At 40.1% G+C, this 7,582-nt stretch overlaps 1 non-coding gene across 1 annotated transcript; it reads right to left on the bottom strand.

Annotated features, from left to right (window-relative positions):
- Nucleotides 1-696: 696 nt before the first annotated feature.
- Nucleotides 697-803, bottom strand: LOC146896796 (small nucleolar RNA R71). Its single transcript, XR_015024293.1, has one exon. It is a non-coding gene; the product is annotated as a small nucleolar RNA R71 (small nucleolar RNA).
- Between the last annotated feature and the right edge of the window lie 6,779 nt (nucleotides 804-7,582).

Raw genomic sequence — 7,582 nt, 5'->3', positions numbered from 1 at the left:
CCTCTAATCAATATCTAAAAGTTAATTAGATTGACCAACTCCCTAGCGGAACGATACTCTTACTTACTACTATTACTTCGATAGGCCGTGCACTTGCGGTTTGGCCTTATCAAGTTTTTGGCGCCGTTGCCGGGAGTTAACTAATTTAATTAGCTTTTTCTTAGTGATTAGAATTCTCTCTTCTTCTTTCTCTTTTTCTTTTTAACTTTTCGTTATCGTTAACTTCTTGGGTTCTCAACCTTGTATGCGAAGAACTAGAAATCAAGCGGTATTCATACCCGAGATCGAAAGGTTCTTACATAGAAGGAGGAGAGCAGCACAAAATAACACCGACATGGCCAATCGCACTCTCAAAGAGTATGCAACGCCGTCTACGGCCGAGCCACAAGCTGTTATTGTGTACCCAACGGTTGAGGATGACAACTTTGAAATCAAGCCTGCCCTACTTAACACAGTGCAGCAAAACCAATTCTCGGGATCCCCCACCGAGGATCCCAATCTTCACATCTCTGTTTTCCTACGAATTAGTGGAACCATGAAGGAGAACCAAGAGGCCGTAAGACTTCATCTCTTTCCCTTTTCCTTAAGGGATAGAGCTAGCGCTTGGTTCCATTCCCTCGAAGTCGGTTCCATTACTTCATGGGATCAGATGAGGCAAGCATTCCTTGCCCGCTTCTTTCCCCATCTAAAACCGCCAAACTTAGAGACCAAATCACGCGGTTCAATCAAAAAGATGGGGAATCTCTCTATGAGGCGTGGGAGCGTTTCAAAGAAATGCTAAGACTTTGTCCCCACCATGGCCTAGAGAAGTGGCTTATAGTCCACACTTTTTATAATGGCTTGTCTTATACCACTAAGATGTCCGTTGATGCAGCTGCGGGTGGAGCACTTATGAACAAGAATTACACGGAGGCGTATGCCTTGATTGAAGACATGGCTCGGAATCACTACAAGTGGACCGACGAAAGAGCCATCACTAGTTCTTCACCCTCCAAAAAGGAGGCAGGTATACACGAAGTCTCTAACTATGACCACCTTGCTTCTAAAATTGATACACTAACTGAAAAACTTGAAAAACTCAATGTTAGTGCTATCAATTCTCGCTTCTACTCCTTCTTGTGAAATATGTGGTATAACTGGTCATGCCGGTGTTGATTGCCAACTAGGTAGTGCTATTAACGGTGTTGAGCAAATGAATTATGCTCAATACAACCAAGGGATGAGACGAGAATCAAAATTTTTATAAAAACCAAAATCCCTATGGACAAGTAGCACCACCCGGTTATGCAAACAACCAAAGATTCACTCGTAAATCCAATTTGGAAATTTTGTTGGAAAATTCTATTGCCAACCAAAACAAACAACTTCAAGAACTTAAAAACCAAACTGGATTTACGAATGATTCTCTTTCCAAGCTCAATACCAAGGTTGATTCTATTGCTACTCACTCTAAAATGCTTGAAACTCAAATCGCTCAAATAGCCCAACAAGTGGCTACCTCTTCCCAAACACCGGGAGTCTTTCCCGGTCAAACCGAAGCCAATCCCAAAGCCCAAGTTAATGTCATATCTTTTAGGGGTAGTAAGTTAGGCGAAACTTTTGCTAAGGTTAAAAACATTGGGAAAGAGAATGTCAAGCCCTTAGGTGATAAAGTTGTGATAGAAGAAGCTAAACCACTTGAAGAAAACAAAACTCCATCCCCCTTAAATCCCGAAAAGCTTAAATTAGAGGGTAAGTTTGAAAAATTTGTTAACATACTTAGGAAGATTTGCATTAAGCTTCCCTTACCTGAAGCTTTGTCTAGGATGCCTCTATATGCCAAGTTTTTAAAGGAAATTTTTTCAAAGAAAAAGGCTATAGAGCATAATGAGACAATAGCCTTGGCTAAGGAAACTAGTGCAATCATCCAAGAAGCACCCCTAAGCTTAGAGATCCAGGTAGCTTTGCCATACCATGTGAAATTGGGAATGAAACCATAAACAAAGCCTTATGTGACTTAGGAGCTAGTGTTAGTTTGCTGCCTTTGTCTCTTTTTAAAAGGATAGGGATAGGAGAATTGAAACCTACCGAAATGGAACTAAAGATAGCTGATCGTTCTACCATGAAACTTGTAGGATTTGTCGAGGACATACCTATTAAGATAGAGGGTATATACATCCCCATCTGATTTTGTAGTCGTTGACATTGAAGAGGACGACGACGTCCCTATAATCCTAGGTAGACCTTTCCTCGCAAGCTGCGGGAGCTCTCATTGATGTGAAACTTGGTAGGATAGTCTTTCAAGTGAGTGATAAAATGGTAGGATACGAGTTGGAAAATGTTATGAAGGGTCCCGCTCTTTACTCTTGTTGCATGCTTAACGATCATGTTGTGAAAGAACGTTTTATAGCGTCATCTACACAATATGATATCTTCGATCCATTCTAAGGACTCTTTCTAACTGTCAAGCTAATGACATTAAAAGAGCGCTTCGTGGGAGGCAACCCACGCATTTAATCGCTTTTGTTTTGTTTCAAGTTGTTTTGTAGGTAATTGTCCAAGTGTGATTCGAAAAAAAATCAAGAAATTGAAAAATTCTGAAGCCCCCGGGACCAGAAAGGTGGCACGGCCCGTGCTAGCATTGGCACGGCCGTGCCAAGTTTTTAAGAAAAAAGGGCCATGAAGTCGGAATGATGGCACGGCCCGTGCCAAGGGTGGCACGGCCGTGCCCGACCTCTACACCACATATATCCACAAATTTTTCTTCCTTCTTCCTCATTCACAAACCACAACCCTCTTTCATCTTTCAAACTTCTCTCTAAACCTCCATAACCTTCAAACCTTCAAACCACCATATCTCCCTCAATTCTTAACCAAATCACTCCATTCTTTCACCAATCAACCACAAACTTCACCCAAAACAAAAACCACCAATCAAAAACATCTTTCATCCATCCAAACCCACAATTCACCAAAACCCTAATCCTTCAAAACCTAACCCAAACACCACAAAACCTTAACCAATCTCCATATCCAAACCAACAAAACTTCCTTAAACATCAACCCCAACCCTAAACCAATCCTTTCCACCAAAAATTTTCCCAAACCCTAAACCTTCAAAACCAATTCTACCAAAGGTCAATGGCTTCAAGAAGAAGTGGTAAAGAACCAGCAAGCTCTCAAGGAGGACCTCCCCCAAAGAAGCAAGCCCAAGTGAAGAATCATGGGATCCAGTTCAAAAACAACAAGCAAAGGGACAGGTATAAAAATCTTATCTCTAAACATCTGCACCCTTCTCGTTATCCCGATTCCCATACTTTAGATATGCTAGAGCTGCTTGATGATGTTTCTAGGTTGATAGGAAAGTTAGGTTGGACTGAATTGCTGAAACCTATGAGGGGTTATGAAAATTTCACTTATGAATTCTTGAGCTCAATAGATTTTACTAAAGATAAGATGAATTTTGATAACCCTAACCATAGAGTTGTTTTCCGGTTAATGAATATTGATTATGACATGTCACTTCAGCACTTTTGTGATGCCTTAGGCTTTGCAAATGAGGGATATATTCATGATCATTGGGATCCCGGCCTTAAACCGGATAACTATGACCCACTTGCCTTTTGGAAACAAATCACCGGTCTTAACAAATACGTCCCTAGGGCGAACAAAGCTAGCAATATTCACAACCCCGTACTTAGGTACCTTCGGAGGGTAATGGCTTGCACTATTTGGGGTAGAACCGAGCTAGGAAACACTAGAACCGATGAGTTGTTCATGCTATGGGCAATGCTCCACAACCACCCCGTCAATACCTGTTTTTATTTGATTGATCACCTAGACTTTGTCGGTACTAGACCGGCCGGTAGAGGAGACATAGTGGTGGGTGGCATCATTACATATATAGCTAGGTGTTTTGGAGTGGGTGAAGATGAGGGAATCAAACCAATTGAGGGAAATAATAGGCTTAACATAGAAACCCTTATTGCTATGAATTTCATCAAACATCGTCCACCCCTCCATTACCAACTTAAGCTAAATGTGCCAATCATGTTTTTATTGCCTAACCCATCTCGGACTACCACCGAGGTGGAAGAAAATTGGTTGTATGTTAATGATGTGCAGGTTCTTGGTGATGATGAGGGAGAAGGTGCTAACTTGCACCGTGATGAAGGAGAAGGTGCTAACTTGCACCATGAAGAGGGGCACCATGGCCATGAAACCGGTGAGCTTCATGAAAATCAACAATGGACATGGATTCACAATGAAATCGAGAGGATGAGCACCGAGCAACAAAGGCAAGGTGTTGAGATCTCCGGCCTTCGCAATGAAGTTCAAAGGGGCAACCATGTCAATAATGAAAATAATGAGATGCTCCGTCGGATGATGCAACACCTCCAACTTCAAGGTCCTCCTTACGGACCTCAATAAACAAATGTGAGCTTTTCTCTTCCTCTCTTCCCTTCTTCTTCTCCCTATCTCTCTCATTCTTCTACTCATCTCCTTCTTTCATCTTCTTCTACTCCTTCTTCTTCTTTTTCTTTTTAATTTCTTTTTCTTTTGAATCATTGAGGACAATGCTTCTCCTAAGTGTGGGGGCCTAATAAAGTGTCTAGAGTCGTAGTGTCCAAACTCCCTTGAACTTTATTCTTTTGTTTTGTTTTTATAGCAAGAGGCATGACTAAGTAGCTTGTTTTTAATGTAAATATGGCATGAAATTTTTTTGTTTTGTCTCTTCTTTAGGTCGCCTCTTGTACATGAAAGTAGTTTCTTGTGTTTCTTATGTTCTTGCTATACCCATATCATGTTTTATTGTGAAATTCTCCAATGAGAAAAGCACCCGGTTGCAATCCTTGAGTAAATGTATGAATAGGTATTTTAAGGAACACGTTCTATCTTTAGTGTTAACTTAGACCCTTTAAAGTCTTAAGAGTAAAAGTAGTATAAGTTTGTGTGGGAAAATTAATCAAATTGTTCTTAATTGTTATATTCTTATTAATTTGTTAATATTAAATGGGGCGGGAGAATGGCACCAACATGTGGGGGAAAGGACAATTACATCCTAACTTCCTAATTGTGGTGGTGACTCCTTAATTTGAACCTAAAGTGAAACAAATTCATCAATGCTAGGGGAAAGGACAATTACATCCAAAAAGACTTCCTACGCGGAGATGAAACAAACAATAATTTTGCAGCACTACTTAGGGTGATTTTGAATCTAGGGGGAAAGGACAATTACATCCGAGAAGACTCCCTACGAGGATAGATAGCCCCTAAGCATCTGCAGCCCCTTGTGCTTAATTGTTATATCTAATTTAATGTTTAACTCAAATTCCCATCACTCTTATATGAAATGAAGAAAGGACTTTTCTCGGTTACTTTAGCACTAAGGATAGAACCTATTCCTCATAATATCCGTCTTATACGGGAGCAAGAAAAGGGTTGGACTGCACACACACACTCACTTGAGACTTGATGTTGGGTAGAATAGGTTCATGAGAAGTATTTGAAATTGTAACTAGTGTACTTGAGGCAAGGCCTTTCTCTAGAGACTTATGTTCTTAATATTGCCATAAATCAATCTTTGTTGCTGCTATGTTTGCTGCCTTTTGCTTGAGGACAAGCAAAGATTCAAGTGTGGGGGAGTTTGATGAGTCATAGATAGTATTAATTATTGCCTTATTTAGTTTAGTTTTATTTTAGATTTGATTTAGTTTTATTGCATTTTATTTTATATTAGAATATTTTACTTCAAATTATGTTTTATTTTATTTTAGGAATAAATATATGGTGGAAGGTGTCTTGGAGCAAAAGAAAGAGGACTGGAGCAAATACGGCACAAGAATACGAAGATACGGGACAAAAATATGTTCCCACCAAGTCGAAGCTTGGCACGGCCGGTGCCAACATGTGGCACGGCCGTGCCACCTCCCGAAGCCTCTTTTGCTGCTTTTTCTTCGGGCCCAAGTTACCCTGTTGCGGCTTTCTTGTTTTACCCTTTTAGTTGCTTAGTTTCTAAGTCGATTGTAAAGCTATAAATAGAGTAGCTCTCCACCATAAACAATCATCCTTTACTTTGTTTATTTCAATTGCTATTTTAATAAAAGTCTTTATTTTCCCTTTTACTTTCTTTGCAATTTACTTTTATCGCATTCTCTCTTCTTCCCCCATGTCTACGATGAACATGAGTGAGTAGACTTCTTTGTCTTGGGATCGTTGGGCAAGTCTAATGACGTAATCCGGATCAAGCCAAGTCTTAAACCTTAATTAATTGTTACCCTAATTCCTAATCTAAATTCACCGTTTTAACATGAATTAATTATTATCAAAGCTGTGGAAGCGAACGCGGAGGGTTTGATAATGGTTAATTCATCATCACGAATATCAATTCATAAAGCGAACGCGGAGCTTTGATATCCGAACAAGTGAATTTAGACAAGGTTTGCGAAACATGAGAATAGTCTAGCAAACCTTGGGACACATAAAGTTTCGATCTTCAAGGGTCCCAAAGGCAATCACCCATGAGAATAGGTGTGGTTGTTGGAGGGATACACTCACCGACTTCGAGAGAAGGCCGTGATATGCTAAAGAGAAACTTGTCCTTAGTAATTAGGATTAACGTTTAATTATAAGTTTAAAGCTTGCTTGTGAAAAGATTCGTTATTATGATAAACCTATGATCCCAAGGCTTTTTATTATCATTGTTATTTACTTTCAAAAACTGCACTCTCCAACTTCTTAATTCTTTCTCCTCTAATCAATATCTAAAAGTTAATTAGATTGACCAACTCCCTAGCGGAACGATACTCTTACTTACTACTATTACTTCGATAGGCCGTGCACTTGCGGTTTGGCCCTATCACTCATCAAACTCATCAATCTCACCAATTAAAACGAATGTTTTATTGATAACATTGACAAGGGGTTAGGGTTTCACGATTGAAAAGGGTAAAGCATCTAAAACCACTAATTGAAAAGGGATTAGGGTTTCATGATTGAAAAGGGTAAAGCATCTAAATCCAATTTTGTTCAACGATTGAAAAGTCATAGAGAGAGAGAGAGAGAGAGAACTCACCGAGAGGAAACCAGAGATTGAGCTTCGACGGGAGAGAGGTTGAGCTTCGATGGTGAGATCGAGAGCTTCGACGGTGAGGCGAGCTTCAACGGTGAGAGAGAACCTTCGACGGGAGAGGTGGAGGTTGAGAGACAAGCTTCAACGGTGAGAGAGAACCTTCGACGGGAGAGGTGGAGATTGAGAGACAACCTTCGACGGTGAGAGAGAACTTTTTGACCGAGTGAAGAACGTGTGTGGTATGCGTTTTTACGATAGGAGGCAACAAAGTTTTCACCATCGATATTTTCCCATCGCTGGAGTTCACACCACCTCGATGTGAGAAATGTTAGACAAAGTTTTCACTTAAATTGCAAAAATGCCACCGCATTTTTTTCCCCTCATTTCAACTATCCACCGATGTAAATGCTATATGCTATTAGGAATTCCCCTCATTTGCATATATCAACTGATGTAAAAACACACGGTGTGTATTTTTCCCATCGTATATTTTCCCCTGATGTGAAAACTAAAACCCCCATGATGTTAAAT

This window comes from Medicago sativa, chromosome 8 (assembly GCF_051527215.1).
Source record: "Medicago sativa cultivar Bolivia chromosome 8, Bolivia_mono, whole genome shotgun sequence".
Taxonomy (NCBI): domain Eukaryota; kingdom Viridiplantae; phylum Streptophyta; class Magnoliopsida; order Fabales; family Fabaceae; genus Medicago; species Medicago sativa.
Note: the sequence above shows the minus strand (reverse complement) of the source record. Positions and strands in the feature narration are given on the sequence as shown.